This window comes from Nycticebus coucang, chromosome 10, assembly GCF_027406575.1.
Source record: "Nycticebus coucang isolate mNycCou1 chromosome 10, mNycCou1.pri, whole genome shotgun sequence".
NCBI lineage: Eukaryota > Metazoa > Chordata > Mammalia > Primates > Lorisidae > Nycticebus > Nycticebus coucang.
In genome coordinates this window covers 42,981,102-43,000,520 of record NC_069789.1, presented here as the reverse complement: position 1 = coordinate 43,000,520, position 19,419 = coordinate 42,981,102, and the positions used below count along the sequence as shown (strand labels likewise).

The following is a 19,419-nucleotide window of genomic DNA, read 5'->3' as shown; positions in this document are numbered from 1 at the left end:
CTGTCTTCTTCAGAGAAGTTTCTCTTCAAATCCCTTGCCCAGCCTGCGATGGGATCCCTTGTTTTTTTCTTGCTGATGCGTTTGAGTTCTCTGTGGATTCTGGTTATTAAACCTTTGTCAGAGTTATACCCTGTAAATATCTTCTCCCATTCTGAGGGCTGTCTGCTTGCTCTGCTTACTGTGTTCTTAGCTGTGCAGAAGCTTTTTAGTTTGATCAAGTCCCAGTAGTGTATTTTTGAAGCTGCTTCAATTGCCCGGGGGGTTCTCCTCATGAAATACTCACCCAGACCAATTTCTTCAAGGGTTTTCCCTGCATTCTCCTCTAGTATTTTTATAGTTTCATGTCTTAAGTTTAAATCTTTAATCCAATGAGAGTCTATCTTAGTTAATGGTGAAAGGTGTGGGTCCAATTTCAGTCTTCTGCAGGTTGCCAGCCAGTTCACCCAGCACCATTTGTTAAATAGGGAATCTTTTCCCCACTGAATGTTTTTAATTGGCTTGTCAAAAATCAAATAGCGGTAAGTAGCTGGATTCATCTCTTGGTTCTCTATTCTATTCCAGATATCTACTTCTCTGTTTTTGTGCCAATACCATGCTGTTTTGATCACTATCGATTTGTAGTAAAGTCTGAGGTCTGGTAGTGTGATTCCTCCTATTTTGTTTTTATTTCTGAGTAATGTCTTGGCTATTCGAGGTTTTTTCTGATTCCATATAAAACGAAGTAATGTTTTTTCAAGATCTTTAAAATATGACAGTGGAGCTTTAATAGGGAGTGCGTTGAAATTATATATTGCTTTCGGTAGTATGGACATTTTGATAATGTTGATTCTTCCTAGCCATGAGCATGGTATGTTTTTCCATTTGTTAACATTTTCAGCTATTTCTTTTCTTAGAGTTTCATAGTTCTCTTTATAGAGATCTTTCACGTCTTTTGTTAGGTAAATTCCCAGATATTTCATCTTCTTTGGCACTACTGTGAATGGAATAGAGTCCTTAACTGCTTTTTCAATTTGACTGTTGTTGGTGTATATAAAGGCTACCGATTTATGAATGTTGATTTTGTAACCTGAGACGCTGCTGTATTCCTTGATCACTTCTAGGAGTTTTGTAGTAGAGTCCCTAGTGTTTTCCAGATACACAATCATATCATCTGCGAAGAGCGAGAGTTTGATCTCTTCTGACCCTATATGGATACCCTTGATCGCCTTTTCTTCCCTAATTGCGGTGGCTAAAACTTCCATTACAATGTTGAAAAGCAATGGAGACAATGGGCAGCCTTGTCTGGTTCCTGATCTGAGTGGAAATGATTCCAATTTAACTCCATTCAATATGATATTGGCTGTGGGTTTGCTGTAGATAGCCTCTATCAGTTTAAGAAAAGTCCCTTCTAGACCAATTTTCTTGAGTGTTCTGATCATGAAGGGATGCTGGATATTATCAAAAGCTTTTTCTGCATCAATTCAGAGAATCATATGGTCTTTGTTTTTTAATTTGTTTATGTGCTGAATTACATTTATAGATTTACGTATATTGAACCAGCCTTGAGACCCTGGGATAAAACCAACTTGGTCATGATGTATAATTTGTTTGATGTGTTGTTGGATTCTGTTTGTTAGGATCTTGTTGAATATTTTTGCATCTATATTCATTAGTGATATTGGTCTATAATTTTCTTTTCTTGTTGGGTCTTTTCCTGGTTTGGGGATCAGGGTGATATTTGCTTCATAGAACGTGTTGGGTAGTCTTCCTTCTTTTTCTACATTTTGGAACAGGTTGAGTAATATAGGTACTAATTCCTCTTTAAAGGTTTGGTAGAATTCTGACGTGAAACCATCTGGTCCCGGGCTTTTCTTTTTAGGGAGGTTTTGTATAGTTGATGCTATTTCTGAACTTGATATGGGTCTGTTCAACATTTCCACTTGATTCTGGTTAAGTCTTGGAAGGTGGCGTGCTTCCAAGTATCGGTCTATTTCCTTCAGATTTTCATATTTCTGAGAATAAAGTTTCTTGTAATATTAAGGATTTTTTGGATTTCTGATGAGTCTGTGGTTATTTCGTCTTTGTTGTTTCTGATTGATGATATTAGAGATTTTACTCTTTTTTTCCTGATTAGGTTGGCCAGAGGTTTATCTATTTTATTGACCTTTTCAAAAAACCAGCTTTTTGATTTATTGATCTGTTGTATTATTCTTTTGTTTTCAATTTCATTTAATTCTGCTCTAATTTTGGTTATTTCTTTTCTTCTACTGGGTTTGGGGTTGGAATGTTCTTCCTTTTCCAGTTGCGTGAGCTGTCCCATTAAGTTGTTAACTTCCTCTCTTTCCGTTCTCTTGAGGAAGGCTTGCAGTGCTATAAATTTCCCTCTTAGAACTGCCTTTGCAGTGTCCCAGAGGTTCTGATAGCTTGTGTCTTCATTGTCATTTTGTTCCAAAAAATTGGTGATTTCTTTCTTAATCTCATCTCTGACCCAGCTATCATTCAGCATAAGGTTATTTAACTTCCATGTTTTTGTATGGGTATGCAGATTCCTGTTGTTACTCAATTCAAGTTTTATTCCATGATGGTCCGAGAAGATGCATGGAATAATTTCTATTCCTTTAAATTTACTGAGGTTAGACTTGTGACCTAAAATGTGATCAATTTTGGAGTAAGTTCCGTGGGCTGATGAGAAGTATGTGTATTCAGTTTTGTTGGGATGAAATGTTCTGTAGATGTCTGCTAAATCTAAATATTGGATGGTTAGGTTTAAATCTAAGATTTCTTTGCTCAGCTTCTTTCTGGAGGATCGATCCAACACTGCCAAGGGAGTGTTGAAATCTCCAACGATTATGGAGCTGGAGGAAATCAAGTTACTCATGTCTGTTAGAGTTTCTCTTATAAATTGAGGTGCATTCTGGTTGGGTGCATAGATATTAATAATTGAGATCTCGTCATATTGAGTATTACCCTTAACAAATATGAAGTGACCATTCTTGTCCTTCCTTACTTTTGATGGTTTAAAGCCTACTGTATCTGCAAATAAAATTGCAACACCTGCTTTTTTCTGATTACCATTTGCCTGAAATATGGATGACGGATGGTCCTTTAGATTAGAGATTTCTGCAGGTGCACCACGGCGATGCTAGCCCAGAAAATCAGGTTGTGGAAACAACGTGGACACTTTACCTTTCCTAAATCTTACCTTGTTTATAGTTAGCTCTTCGTTCCCTACCTGACTTCTGACTTCTGTTATGGCCTCTTGACCTGGAGTCCCATTCTGGACTTGCTGTTCTCCAGCATTCTGTTTGCCCTCAGCTGCCACTTGGACGTCTTTACAGTCTTCAGTAAGAGAAGTCCCTTCTCTAGCCCCAGCACAGAAATTGAGTTACACAGTGTCTTGAATTAGGAAGGTGAGGCTAATTTACATTCAGAAAACCAGACACATGCAATACATTTTAGAGAGTTTCATATTCTGAAGTTCTGAAATATTACTTTGAAGAAAAAAAAGTTTTTTTGTTTTAATCAGTGGTTAAACAACCCACAACCCATGGGTCGTGACCCACAGGAACTGTAAGGGCTGCGGCATTAGGAAGGTTGAGAACCACTGGTTTAAATGGACAGATCTTTAGCTATTTGGAAAGCATGACTGTTCAGAAAAAAATGAAGACTCTGACGTTTCCAGACGCCCTTTGATGACTGTATCACTTGATACACAGTTGGCATTCCACTCCCTGAGGAAGGGGGTGTAACTGTGAAGAGGTTCTCAGGGTGTTAGGAGGGTTGTATGGATTTAGTAGGTTGTATGGACATTGACTTTCAGCACATATGTGTGCCTGTGTGGAATCCCAGGGTGAGCTTTCACAGAGACTGACCGTGCTTCCCTTTGAGGACATTCTCATCTTCCCTGGAAAGGAAATGGAGAGTTAGTTGCCTCTAGACCAGTGGTTCTCAACCTTCCTACTGCCTCCTAATGCTGCAACCCTTTAATACAGTTCCTCATGTTGTGGTGACCCCCCACATACAATTATTTTCTTTGCTACTTCATAACTGTAAATTTTGCTACTGTTATGAATCGTAATGTAAATATCTGATATGCAGGATGTATTTTCATTGTTACAAAGGGGTCGCGACCCACAGGTTGAGAACCGCTGCTCTAGACAGATGTGGTTTCAGAAAGCTCCCCTGGTGATTCAGGTGTGAGCATTCTCCCCTTCACATCTGGATCTTCCCATTTTTGATTGGGAATCACAGATTTAAGGCATATCCCAAGCTTTTGTGAGTCATTCTGTTCCATAAAAATATGTCCAGGTACTTTCTTAAGTTAGAATACAAGGCTGGATGGACCTGCAACAGCAGTTCTGAGGGTTCAGGGTGTGTCTTGTCCAGGGCTGTGAAGGTCTGTGGATTCTCTCTGCCACAGAGAGTAACACACTGGTCGCTTTTAAGTGGGTTTAAAACTAAAAAGCTTGAGAGCTCAAGATTCTTACTACCCTACCCTCTCTCTAGAACAGTCTGTCAGAACTTCAATGTTGTAAAATACAATTACTGTCCTGCTTTCTCTAACCTCTGTCATGTTAAGAAACTCTAAAAAGCATCTACTAGTGTGACCCAGAGATGACTTCAAATGTCCACCACTGATGGAGGCAACATGAACAGGCTAAACCCCTCTGACAGAGGAAGGGAAGGGGGAGGGGAAAAGATAAAATCTTTTCTCCAGAAAGAAATGATCTTTGCTATGTTTTTAAAGGTTTATTCCAAAGGCAGTCTTTATTACAGTGTGCCCAGATGAAACTCTGGTGCTCTAGAAATGCCTTCAACCCTATATAGTCATTGTAGTTCTCAGCCCAGTTAGAAAGTTGAATACTTCTTTCTCTGATTAAATTGCCTGTGTTTATGATTAAAATCGTGACCAGAAATACAAGGTAGAGAGGAAGAGAAAATAGGAGGGGAACCATCTTCAAGGTCTCCTGTAGTAGCGAGGATGCCTGCTGTCTTGGAGTGGGATAAATCCCATATTTTACAAGCGAGACCTAGAGAAGTTAATGACTTATCTAAGGGTATCCATAATTTCATGGCCTTAACATTTCTTTGGGATCACCAAAGAATATTTATATTCAGACACGCTAGCCTCAGAAAACTTGGAGTGCTCTAGTATTCTTAGCTTCTTCTCACCAACTCGCACCCTATCCACATTTATTTCTCATTTAAAACCTCCAGGATAATAAGATTTGTGCTACTGTTTTTGTTATCTATTTGCTCTATGACAGACTACACCAAAATTTTGTGGCCTCAAGTATAATAATCACTCATTCATTACATTTTATGATTTTTCTTTGTAGGTCTGAAATTTGATCAGAGTTTGACTGGGATGTTCTCTTGCTCATCGTGGCTTTGGCAGGGGGTCATTTGGTGGTATTCACATGATGGTTGGGCTGGTCTGGAGGATCTGTGATGACTTTGCTCAGATGGTTAGCGGGATGACTAGTTGGCTGGGCTCCCCTGGGCCCCTCTCCCTCTCCAGGTAGTCTCACATGTCTCCATATGACCTTCCCAGAAAAGTAGCCAGACTTCTTACATGAAGACTCAGGGGTCTACGTGTCCAAGGTCTTTTTTAAAATCTGGGCCCGACTGACATAGCATCACTGTCATGTTACTCTGCTGACCATATGAGCTACAGGGCAGCCCAGCTTTAAGAAAGGAAATAGATCCCATATTTCAAGAGGAGGTGTATTAATGAAGTTGCAGTCCTCTGCCACACTAGCCCATCATGTAAAGTAAAGTAAAAGTCAGCAGACTCTGAGTGAGCACCTTCTAGTGTTGGCACCACATGTGGCACAAACTATCCCGAGAAGAGCAAGACAGCCTCCGCCTCGCAGGCACTCGGCGTCTGGGGGAGGAGTGTGCATCTGAACACTTTCTTTCCTCCAGCAGATATACGCCCAGGGTACTCTTACAGCAAAATCTGGAGCATTCAGAGAAACATTCAGAACAGACCCCTGCCAAAAAGGAAGTTGTGAAATTTGGGGGCAACCTGCCATTTTAATTGGGCTCTTTTAGAAGGAAGACACATAATTCCCAGGGACTGAGCCATCTGCCTGAATCAAGAGATTCCTTGAGCCCAGTAATATTTGTCACAGGGATATCTGAATAGAGTCGACTGAGACAAGGTGAATTTGGGTAATCGGTGTGCATGGTATTATGTTAGAGCTGCCTGCACTGTGTTTCAACCGTGCACAACCGAGCATCCTATGATTTGGAGACTGCATCTGTAGTCCCTATTCACCTGTAGGGTATATAGGTTCGATGGTAGGGGCATTGTAACCTAAGTTTTTTTTTTTAATATTTCTTGATTCACTTGGTCTTTATTGGGGAGGTAAAATGAAATAATATATGTAATTGCCAAGGAAAGAGTGTGTATTCAACTTATGTTCTCATCCTTCCATATCTGCGATTCCTCCAGGGGGGAGAGCCTCCTCTTCAGTTACCTGTGAAGGTCAATTGCCAGCTTAATTTTAAGATTAAATTATTAGCTTTAGGCTACTGAGTAAAATCAGAAAAAAAAATAACTCCCCAGGGAAGCAGAGTGACATACTGAATTTGTACATCACACAGCGTCACGCAAGAAAAACCACCAAAACCTCACACCTATAAGCTCAGCACTTTGGGAAGCTGAGGCAGGAGCATCACTTGAGGCCAGAAGCTTGAGACAAATTTCAGGAGCAAGAGTGAGTCTTTGTCGATAAAAAATGAAAGACAGAGAGGCAGAAGGAAGAAGCCACCAAATAATTCCTTCTTTCTTGGAGCTAGTGTGAGTAAGAGTCCACAGGCCCTGGTGCTGATGGTGCAGCAGAGTACAGTCTGCACCTGGGTCCCTGTTGATCAGTGGACAATGAATTTGCTGAGGTGAAATAAGTTCTGTGGATTTAAAGGAAACCTTAGATTTCTTAAGAGTGGCCTTAGAAGGCACTGAAATGCTACATAATTTTTATAAAGTGCCAGGCCATCCAGCTTCAAGGAAGCCACCACTAGCTTGACAAGGGAACTCCCTTCCCTGCAGAACTTTTGACCCATTAGGGTACAGATGGTCCTGACTTAATGATTTTTGTACTATGATCATGTAAAAGTGATAGCATTCAATATGCGCCTCACCTTCCCACAGAGTTATGTCTCTACATACATCAGGACAGACCCATCATAAGGGAAACAGCATTTATAAAACAAAACCTGCCCTCTTGCTAGCTCTGACATCTTCCCTTAATACTTGGGTTTTAATGCCTATTTGAATTTGCATTTAAACAGTAACCAACTTGTCAAATGTGGTGAAATCTCATTTCTAGGGATCAGTTGTAAGAACATGTGTATGTGAAATAATGGCTAAATCCTCAGTCATTTATTTTTGGCTTCAAGCTGTGTAGTAAATATTAAGGATTTTTCCAGTTGGAGGATGATAGAGCAAAATAAGTAAGCCAAGATTTTTGGTAAGGAAGAATGAATCATCAGCTACCTTTCATGAACAATTTGCATCTCTGCAAAAGATCTTGAAATGTATATCCCTGAAGCTTTGCAGTGAGCATTCAAGGTAGATGGCCTAGGCTGATGTTTTAAGGGATTTTAATGCTACAAAACTGAAAGGTGGGGTTCCTATCATAGCAGGGAGCACAGCACTGATGGAGTTAATAAAATCTGCCACCTTTCCCTAGCTCTAAACACCTGCATGTGCTTGCTTTTGTGTGTGCACATTCACCTTCTTTCTCTCTGTCTTGTACACACGCACATACAGAGTTCAGCTCTCACTTCTCATACTGCCCAAGGGGGTGTAAAATAAAAAGAAGTCAGCCAAAAAAACTGACTGTTAAATTAGACTTGCAAAAAGTGCTAGTGAAGAAAAATAAAGTCATGCTGTGCTCCTGTTGTACAGAATTTTACAGTACACAATCTCCTTAATACTGAACTAGCCCCGGCGCCACGGTGGAGACATACACAGCATAGTAACCCACCCAAAAAAAAAAACAGCCGTGAGGTATAATAAACACTTTGTTTGCACAAGGCTATTAATATCTCAGGTTTGTCAAACCAATCAAGTGACATGCTTTCCTCACAAGGAAAATGGATTATTATCATTTACATTAGGTTATGATGTTACCCAGAGTTTGTTAACCATGCAAGAAGGCAGGACCCCCCAAAAATATATGAATAAATAGTAGGAATAGCAGTCCTTCCACACTGTATGCAAAGATATGTTGATGATGATGCAATAGCATCTTGTTTCCTGATGTGACTTACTGACAATATTGATAATTATTGCTGAAACAAACTAAGCACTGCATGCCAGGCACTATACATCCTGTGTGTGTATGTGTGTGTGCGTGCACACTCTAAATGTGCTCAAGCTATGTAATTGTGTTTAACTAAGGTGCTAATTTAAATTCATTAATCAAACAAATGCCTAAAAACTAAGTTATAAATGGTTGGTACTTAGTACTATGAAACATTGTCCTGCTTCCACCCTCTCCATTTGCCCTTCTTTGATGGGGTCTGTGCCTGTGTCAGCAACTTCAACAGCTGTTGGTAATGGGGTAGTGTTGGGAAGGCGTGGGTGGACACCGCTCCCTGGTGCTACCTCCTTGAACAGATCTTGAATGAATAAAGGACACCTCTCATTGCAATTTTTTCAGGTCTTTTAAAAATATTTTTGAATCAGCCTCACGTATCTTCTTAAAATCATCAAACGAAAGTTTGAGATTCTACAATGCTTGCTTGACTTCTGTTCTGAAAGACTCGTCATCTTTTGCAAGGTCCTCAGCATCGGAGATCACGGGTGATTCAAATCCTGGCCATTTCTGAAATCACGTGTTCCAATTGTCAGTTCAGTGTGCGTGGATCCTAGAGTTGTTGATTCATGAAATCCGACAGTCAGAGAGGTGCTCTTGGAAGCATTTTCATTTTCAGAGGGGTGGGGAGAGAGACTGGTAAATAGTTCCTAATAGTGGTTGTTTGACTTGGGTTGGAGTGGGTGTGGAGGGCTTGGGCTATGGAATCTTGAGTCTTTCTGGTTGATGCTTTACTGGGTTAGTCTGCACTATTCATCCTTATGATGACGCAAGGAAAGTGGACCATAATGACATTAAATAATTTGACCAGGCCATGAATCTAGGAAGAGGAAGAGTCAGGATTTGAATCCAGGCAGCCTGGTCCCAGGGGCCATGTTCGTGACCATGTATTACATTAAAGGACACAGACTTTGGAGTTGAGTTGGGTTCAAGGTGTGGCTTTGTCTTTTTAGGGAGTCTGAGGAAGTCATGTCACTGAGGCTATTTCCACATTAGTAAAACGCAGTTAAAAGCATCTACTTGGAAAAGATTTTGTAAGGTGCAGAGATAATACATGGAAACTCCTAGTATAGTATCTGTCCCCTCAACAGTTACTATTTTTATCATTATAGTTTCCAAAGTATTGCGTTAGGACTTTTATAAGAAACCATCTCTTCAATTTAGGACCTGCTCAAAATCTCTTCATAATGCAAGCTCACCCTAGCCCTTATTGCCAGAAAGTCTGGGTTCTCAGTTGCTGGGCCAGGAGTTTGGGTCATGACTTCCTCCACGAATATTTCCTCTTACTCTTCTTGTAATGGTCTCAAAGGTGCAGCCAGTCAGCCCTGGGTTCACCTTCTACTTTTCTTGTTAGCTTTCTGGTCTCACAAATCACTGCTCTTTTTGAGCCTCAGTTTTTCATCACAGAATGGGATAACATGGCTTATCTAATGAGTGTGTGGGGAGAACACGTATGTTAAGTCTCTAGCCCATTAGATGCAGAAAGAGTGGATTATTATCTGGGTTTCTTGTCATCTGGAACATGGTTCATATTTTCCCTAGAGCTGGCTTGTGATCATGAAACCACTCCATGATGGTGTCAGTCTTCTCTGGTTGGACAAGGTCTCACTGGTGTCCTGTTGTCACTGGGACAGAGACGGGGAGTGAAGCAGCCTTTTTTTGTTGCTGTGTGTTGCCTTATCAAGAGGTTAAGGACAGCGGTGGTGGGCTGACAGCTGCAGTGTGTCTTGTTCTCTTTTAGAAGAATGATTATAGACTGACTAACCCTGATGGGAATATCTTTTTATTTCTTCCCCGACCCATTACTCTCTCTCCCTGCTCCATCGTCACACAAATGGTCTTGACATATGCTTCCTGAGTTGGTGTTTTATTTTTTGTTTTTGTTTTTGAGACAGTGTATCACTCTGTCATCCAGGCTAGAGATTACAGTGGCATCATTAGAGCTCACTGCAACCTCAAGCACCTGGGCTCAAGCAATCTTCCTTCCTCAGCCTCCTGAGTAGCTGGGACTATGGGCTCACACCACCACACCCAACTAATTTTTCTTTTTTTCCTAGAGACAGGAATCTTCTTGTTTCTCAAACTTGTCTCAAGAAATCCTGGCCTCATGCAGTTCTAATCCTCCTTCATGGGTCCCAGAGTGTCAGGATTACAAGCATAAGCCACCATGGCTAGCCTTGAATTGATTTTTAATAAGATTTTTTGTGCAGTATTCTGATTCTTCCATAACCTCCACCAGAGAAAAAACTGTTTCAAGAGAGGATATATGTTTATTTTCCAATGCCAGCATTACTGAGAATACTTTTTGAAATTCCTTTTTTAAAACTGTGTTTAGAGCCTATCATTTGTTCTTCAGAACTCCTCCGTGGGGACAGATCCTGATTTATAAAAGGTAGCGTTTATTTTTAAAAACTGCTAGAGTTCTACCAAAGAGAAAAATAAGTAATTTTGTTGACTTTTGTAGTTTTTTATGATACATCAAAAACCACCCACCCACATGTCTGCTGCTACTATCCTAGTCCACGAAGTTGTTGTCCCTTGCTCAGGCTCCAGCAGTGGCTTCCTGGCTGGTCTCCTTGTTCTTAGAGGTCTCCTTAGAGGATGTTCTCCTGGTCTCCTTAGAGGATGTTTTCAACAGAGCATGAGGTGTTGGTTAGCTCAGAATCCCTAATTTAAAGCCCTAACCTCATCCTTCTAGAGCTGCAGTCCTCATCCTGAGCAGAAACCTTGGTCCTCGCTGTGCCTTACGAGACTGGCTCCAACCTGTTCCTCAAGTACCTGCCCCTCAGCCATAATTTGCTCCTCTCATATGTGGGTCTCCCATGTTGACTCTTTTCTGTTCCTCAAACTCTCTGCACTCTCTCCCTCTTGAGGCTCATGGCCGCTGTTCCCACCACGGATGACACTCTTCCCCCCACCCATGATGCTCTTCCAGCTGTCCATGTGGCTTGACCCCCCTCCACTTCTTTAGGTCTTTTTTCAGATGTCACCTCCTCCTGGGCGCCCTGTTTAACATCTCAGGGTCCCTCTTCCCAGCACATCCTCACCCCAGTGTCTAGTGCACTTTTCTCCTTGGTACTCTTTGTTATCTGTTGTACTTGGCCTACTCCATCTTTGTGCCATTTATGGCCTTATCTCTACCTCTAGACTCCTGGGGACAGTGCCTGGTGCATAGTGCGTGCTCAGTAAATGCTTTTGAGTGAATTGGAGAAGAATTTGAAAATAATATTCAAGTGCAAGAACATTGTTTAAAAGCTATGTAATTTCACCAGGGGATTGCTTTGAGAAACATCACTCATTTATTTGGATTTGTAAATTCTGCTCCATTTGTTTTAAAGATACTTATCTAAATATGAAGAAAGATACACACACACACACATATACATACATCCTCATTTGCTGTGATTTATTCACAGCTTATTCTGGTGAAGTAGATACTAACCATGTAGGTAAAAAATATATTTAGGTAAAAAAAAATTATGTAATAAATTAATGAAACTGATATTGTTGGGTAACCCTAAAATTTCTGTCTGTAGAAAAAACAGGCTCATTACTTTATTATTTTATTTATTTAGACTCATTACTTTATCGTCATATGTCCTAAATTAAAATGCTCAGCTGAATATAAGTAGGGTCTTAAATTATGGTATAGACTTTATGCGTTGTATGTGGCAGGAGGCAGGAAAGGAGTGTTAGAGGTGTGTCCCCCGAGGATACATGAATTAGTATCAGAGCAGAGCAGATTTGGAAGAGGGAGGTCAAATAAGAAAACCCGAAGATATGGCCCCAGGGAATTCACAGTTGTGTGGAGACTCTTTCCCTCCGTGGGGGGAAATAGCTGGATGATCAACAGCCACAGTAGCAGGCTACGTGGTACAGCCTCAGGGATCAAAGGGATTCAGCCCAGATGAAGACAGTATGGTCTTTCCCTCCATGGCAGGAAACAGCTGGGTGATCATCAAGATCCATGGTAGCAGGCTACGTGGTACAGCCGCCAGGACTGAAAAAGAAAGTATGGTCTTGACTGCATTTTCCTTCTGATTCTGCTATTAAATGTTACACTGCACCCATCTCTTTCCTGGCCTGAACTAATGTAGTCTGGTTGAATCCTCTTCTCTGTTGAATGATTTATGCCTAGTGCTTTCTTGAATGCTCTTGACTGCAGCATCTGAAAGACTTCCTGTTCACACAAAGGACCGCTTTATCCCTTAGACCTGTGGAGATGAATTTACTTGTTTATGCACATGTGCAGTCAGCACAAAGGTCTGTCTGTAGAAGGGACACAATGGAGACTTACAAGGTGTTTTCATCACAGAGGAGAGGCTCTCCCTGTGTGTGCACGCATGCGCCTGTGTAGCTTGAAGACATACCCTGCAACATTTCCATAAAGGTCCCTGAAGGTCTGTGTGTGCCATGCTTGTTTGTAATTGTGCGTGGGTTTGTGTGATGCAGGCACACATCCATGCTCACCGCTACTCTGTACTGCCATTAATATAGTGGCATAATAATGAATCTGTCTGAGCTCAAAGAGCTCGTGTGTTTCTCTCTTCTGAGGCTGATTCCATGGGCGCCAACTCTGCAGGCTCTCAGGAGGCTCTTGCCAGGTGCACACGACTCACAAGCTCTTAGAAAGATGCAATTACAAAGGAGCCATGGCAATTACAGGATATGGTGATGGCAGAAACAAGATAAGTACAGGGTCTGGTGAGCCACTTCTGAAGGATAATCATGCAGCGTGTAGGTTGTTAGGCACCCTGAAGGGACCCAGCGGGATGGAGGAGGCTGCAGGCACACAGGAGAGAGAACTCCATTTGTGCCTCAGTGAAATAAAGGCCATTATACCCAGTTCCAGGTCTCTGTAATGCTCCATTGGCTACTACTTGGGAGTTCTTTTTCTTTCTTTTTCTCCCTTGTCATTTTCATCTCCAGAATGAAATATACTAGTAGAAAGTGTAAAAGAGTGTATCAAATGACTTGCTGTTTCTGATGAGTTTTCTGGCCTTTTTGTGTGTCTGACCTCTGTGGTGGGTTTGTGGGTGTATATACAGTTCTGAGAAGCAGGTTTTATCTGTCACTATAAAGGACTTACTGTTTGGGGGCTTATTTGTCACCTGATCAAGTGTGTCTTTCTGATAAAGTCTGTCAGCTAATCAGGATTTACCAGGCAGAGATTGTGCATTGTCTAAGTTAACTGTGGAGAAGACTCGGGCTTGGGGTCAGGGAGTAACAGGAAAGAGAAAGAACATTCTTTGCTCTGAAGGACCTCCTGGTTAGATTCAGCGTTTAGAAGATGCTTGACAAGTGTACTTAATGAATACCGACTATAAAGAGCTGAATCGTATCTCCACCCCCCCCCCCAACTAAACAAAGATATGTTGCAATTATAATCCCCAGCACCTCGGAATGAGATCTTATTTTGAAATAGGGTCATGCAGATGTAATTAGTTAAGATGAAGTCGTACTGTAGGGGCGTGGGTCCCTAACTCAAGATGACCGGTGTCCCTGTAAGAAGATAGCTGTGTGAAGACATAAAACACACAGGGACTGTGTCCTGTGACAACGGCAGGAACTCTGGAGACAAGGAGGACTTCCCCAGACCACTGGAAGCTGGAAAAGGCAAGGAAGGATCCTACATAAAGGCTTCAGGGAGAACGTGGTCCAGCCAACACTGATTCCAGAATTCCAGCTTGCAGATCAGTAATACGTTTGTGTTGTTTTAAACCATCCAATTTATGGTACTTTGTTACTACAGTTCTAGGAAACCAGTACATCTGTCAACGCTCCCTAAACTTAAGTTCATAGAGCTTAGAAAGAACTAAACTTTCTTGTTTGTTCTCCTTTCTGCCAAGCCAGCACGTCCCTAATTACCTGGCCTGTGTTCTCTTAACACCTAGTATCTTTCCAGTTTCTCAGATGTTGATAGATATCTTTTTACTCTTTCCTTTCTTCAGGAAACCTTCCCAGACCTCTTTGGGCTAGGGGAGAAGTCCTTGCTCCATCACCTCATTGTGCGCTGTGAACACCTCATTTGAAGTTTTTGTTGAGCTGTCTGTATTCCCTAACTATACAAAGATCTTCTTTAAGAATAGGATCCATCTTATTGTCCTGGGATGAAGTGTAATGCTTTGCTCCAGCCATTGTTCATGTTTGTTGAACTGAGCTAGAGGAAGCAAGCTATAAAATAAATTCGAACAAATGAGCAAATGAGGACTCAGCTGCATACAAGATGCTTAGCAATTATTCAATGAGTGCACGAATGACTAGACACGGTAACTGATCATATCAGACATTTCAATACCACTAGTTATTAGTAGTGTTATTTTTTGGCATGAAGAGTAGAAGGCTCTTCCAAAGTCCATGAAAGCCTTCCAGAGTTGTGAATGTTGGAGTGTATTGGAGTTCCTCGTGTGGATAGGCCAAGAAATGCTTTCAGGAGCATCCTCTGCATGCCTCTCTGCCTGAGAGAAAAATAGCAGTGTCATCAAGATTTCAGTCAGAGAGTCAGATTCCTCCAAAATCAATTAGTGACAATGTATTCCTTAAGCTACCAGTGTCATCAAACTAGAACACAAGACTTTGTGGAGATTTAGATAAGTGTATGTTTCCCCCTATCTTTTAGCAACTTAATATCCTATTGGAGGGAGTAAACCTCTACACGCATCCAGGGATACCTTGCACCTGTGGTATCAAATGCTCAGCATACAGGTAATTGCATGGGAACTAGGCAAGGAAGGCCAACTTGAGAGTGAGAGTAAGCACTACATTGAAAAGCTGGACTTCAAGTTGGGATTTGAAGAATGGAAGGGTTTTATTTGTTTGTTTTGTTCATTTATCTTAGGTAGAAGTTAGAGGAAAGGGAAGGCATGCTGACAGAGCTGCTAATCTAAAGACAGAGTGTGGAATACATAATCCTTTTTAACAGGTACCATTTAGGCTACGCTTCCAGGGCTGAAAGGCGAGTCTAGGATGATAGGTTGGTAGCAAGTTGTGTCTTAAATACCAAACTAAAAAGTCTACGGTTTATTTACTAGGCGCGAGAAACCTCCGAAAGTTTTTGACCAGGTAAGGAACGTAATAATAATCACAATTCACATTTATTGAATATTAGGCAAGGTAATTAGTGCTTTGCCTCCTATGTGACACTTAGTACTCTCCACCAGCAAACAAGGTGGGTCTTATTTTCTCCTTTCATAAATGAGAAAATCACAGATTAAGTAAACAGTAGTTGGGGTTTATCTGACTCCAGAGCCTCTGAGCATTTTACTACACTAATGATTTTCAAAGGTGCTTGGCACAACCCTATGGCCTCTTCAAAGAACCCTAAGTGACCACTGAAGAAATGGAATGGAGTGTCAGTTGGCCCGCGTGGCCAACTGGGACCTCATAGCTCACTTGACCTGGTGAACTTCTGTTTTTCTGCTATATACAGCATACCACAGTGTATTGATTGAAGAAATGGACAACAAGGAAGGAAGGATTTAGCAACAAGTGCTGGTTTTGTCCCGGTGATATTTAACATTGTTACCACCAATGTGGTGCGCTGCTGTGGCCACTGTGTGGCTTAGAAGAATAACTTCTACTTTGAGTAACAAACTTAAGATTCAGAGAGATTCCAAAAGGCTAAAACCTGGGTCAAATAATAAAGTTCAGTATAACAGATATGCATGTGTGTAATTCGCATGTATGTCAAAAAATGACTCCTATGGACACAGACCACAACTGTGCTTCTCAGTGTTGTCCCTGGTTAGCAGCTTCTGCATCACCCGGGAACATGTTAGAAATGCAAATTCTCGGGCCTCAACTTCATTCTTTTAAATCAGAATCGCAGGCAGTGTGTGTTCATGAGCCCTGCAGAGGTTTCTGATGCAGGCTAATTTTGGAGACCACTGGGCTAGAAAGACCCCCCCCACACTTGCTTTCCTTTATTTCTTTTTATTCCACATTTTTCCAGAAAGGATTTGGGGTGGAAAATCTGACTTAACAGTATTTTGTGTAAAGAACAAAGGTTTTATTTTATTAAAAATTTACTATGACTCAATGGTGTGATGTGGCTGCTGCAAAAGTAGTTTGCAAAGATGGATAAAGGACTTAAATTTAAGGCATGAAACAATAGAAATCCTCAAAGAAAGCATAGGAAAAACACTGGAAGATATTGGCCTGGGGGAAGACTTCATGAAGAAGACTGCCATGGCAATTACAACAACAACAAAAATAAACAAATGGGACTTCATTAAACTGAAAAGCTTCTGTACAGCTAAGGAGACAATAACCAAAGCAAAGAGACAACCCACACAATGGGAAAGGATATTTGCATATTTTCAATCAGACAAAAGCTTGATAACCAGGATCTATAGAGAACTCAAATTAATCCACATGAAAAAAGCCAACAATCCCTTATATCAATGGGCAAGAGACATGAATAGAACTTTCTCTAAAGACAACAGACGAATGGCTAACAAACACATGAAAAAATGTTCATCATCTCTATATATTAGAGAAATGCAAATCAAAACATCCCTGAGATATCATCTAACCCCAGTGAGAATGGCCCACATCACAAAATCTCAAAACTGCAGATGCTGGCGTGGATGTGGAGAGAAGGGAACACTTTTACACTGCTGGTGGGACTGCAAACTAGTACAACCTTTCTGGAAGGAAGTATGGAGAAACCTCAAAGCACTCAACCTAGACCTCCCATCTGATCCTGCAATCCCATTACTGGGCATCTACCCAGAAGGAAAAAAATCCTTTTATCACAAGGACACTTGTACTAGACTGTTTATTGCAGCTCAATTTACATCGCCAAAATGTGGAAACAGCCTAAATGCCCACCAACCCAGGAATGGATTAACAAGCTGTGGTATATGTATACCATGGAATACTATTCAGCCATTAAAAAAAAATGGAGACTTTACATCCTTCGTATTAACCTGGATGGAAGTGGAAGACATTATTCTTAGTAAAGCATCACAAGAATGGAGAAGCATGAATCCTATGTACTCAATATTGATATGAGGACAATTAATGACAATTATGGTTATGGGGGGGAATAGAAAGAGGGAAGGAGGGAGGGGGGTGGGGCCTTAGTGTGTGTCACACTTTATGGGGGCAAGACATGATTGCAAGAGGGACTTTACCTAACAATTGCAATCAGTGTAACTGGCTTATTGTACCCTCGATGAATCCCAACAATAAAAAAAAAAAAAAAAAAATCATGACCAGAACAAGGGAATCAATAGCTACTTCCCTTTTCACATTCAACATATTCTGTATATGTAGGTCACTATGAAAGTTTTGAGACAGGTATTATGATCCGCTGTTTCACTTCCAAGAAACACAGCAACAGCATCCTTTCTGATTTGCCTGTGCAGATTTCACCTTGCTTGCTGTAGCAATGTTTCTGGCAGAGCTTCGTTTGTTTCCATCTCTGCAGATTTTACATTTCTTGCTTTTTGTGTATCTCAGAACTTTTCATAATGGCCCATGTATCCTCTGTACTCTGCTAGACCATCTCTGGACTTTGTTGAGGAACTAATTTTAAGAGGGACATTGAAAAGGGGCTTGACAAGGATGGTGAAGCACCTTGAACCTTATCCTGAAGGGAACATTTAACAGAAGCCACCTCTTGTGACTGGAGCTGTCACCGAGAAGAAAGAGAATTTGACCTCTTGCTTCAGGAGAGCAATATTGGGAAGCCTTCTCCAGCGGTATCCAGAGGCAAGAAAGTAGCCCCGGCTCTTCCTGGAGGGCTTTGGTAACACTTCTAAGTACTTCAGGCTTCTTTTCATTGAGCCACAGAATGGAGATGCTCAAGGCCATAATGTTCACTCCAAAGAGTTTTTGTGAAGACTAAAGAATATGGAAAAATGTTTAAATATTTGAAAAACTACAGTGATTGCACAAATATGAGACAGTGGTACTATTAAATAAGACCATTGATGGGAATTTAAAATCCAAGATAAAGACAAATCCCAACAATATGAATTGCCCAAAAGTGAGATGACCTTTCTCATGTAGTAGTGGGTGTACCACCATGGGAGGTCTTTAGATAAAGAGGTATTAGAGAATGAACTGCACTGGGTTGAAGCAGATGGCCTCTAAGTGCCTTTCCCAGGCTAGTATTTCAAAATACTTCAGTTAATGATGTGGGGTCAAGCAGATCTGAGGGAATCATGCTGGTCGCCAGCAGAGTGGATGTTTGATTCAGCATTGATTAGTCACCCCTGGCACATCACTGCAAGCACTTAAAACATTTAAATACATGGAAACATCAAATACAATCAAAGCAGTGAAAGAAGCATTAAAAGCATTTAAAAACTAGATGGGCCCACACGAGATAATATTGTCAGTTTTTCTCTATAGCCCTATAGTTAAAAATTCCCTTGCCACTAGAAGTCTAATTGAATGGGTCCCTTGGTTCTTTTGCAGGTCTCTTGATGTCTGAATATGGAAAGTAACACTGAATTGTCAATGCTTTCTTATAGTTCTTTGCAACGTCTCATAGGAGTGTAAGCAATGTCATCCTTAGTGTCTAAGCCAAATCCTGAGTTGATTTATAACTTTGGTCTTTCAAGACTTTTCTCTAGCCCTAATTTTGCCTGTAGACTTCCACTTTCTTCCCACCCACCCCCATCCCAGCTCGCACTATTGGGTAACATCAGTGACTTTTACCTTCATCCACTCCCTGGTTGGCTGCTTTCCAATGGCAGAGAAATGAATGGATGCTTTTGTGTAGGGAGTTTGGTAATTCAGTAAAGATCGGAGAGACTTACTAAAAGCGATATGTGGGTATTTTGCACATATTATGTATAATGTGTATATATCAGTAATGTAATGAAGGTGGTATTCAAACATCATTGTGGATGGTAGTTAAGCCAGAGACATCTAAATCTCATTTTCAATACATTAGATGCCCTCCTTTCTAATTCAGTCAGGAGCAGTTTTCAGTCAGTTATTTAAAGAAAAAAAATCGGTTAAAGCAGGGGATTGTACAAAAGTTATGAGAGCAACAGAAAGAGAAAGAAAAACGTTAAATTATTTTTAACTTAAAACAAATACACACATATGTGAGTATGTATACACACACACATACATACACACACAAAAAAAT

At 40.9% G+C, this 19,419-nt stretch overlaps 1 protein-coding gene across 3 annotated transcripts in view; it reads left to right on the top strand.

The window, feature by feature from the left end:
* Positions 1–19,419, top strand: part of TGFB2 (transforming growth factor beta 2) — a 91,698-nt gene that overhangs the window by 56,695 nt on the left and 15,584 nt on the right. The gene's annotated exons all lie outside the window — the stretch shown is intronic.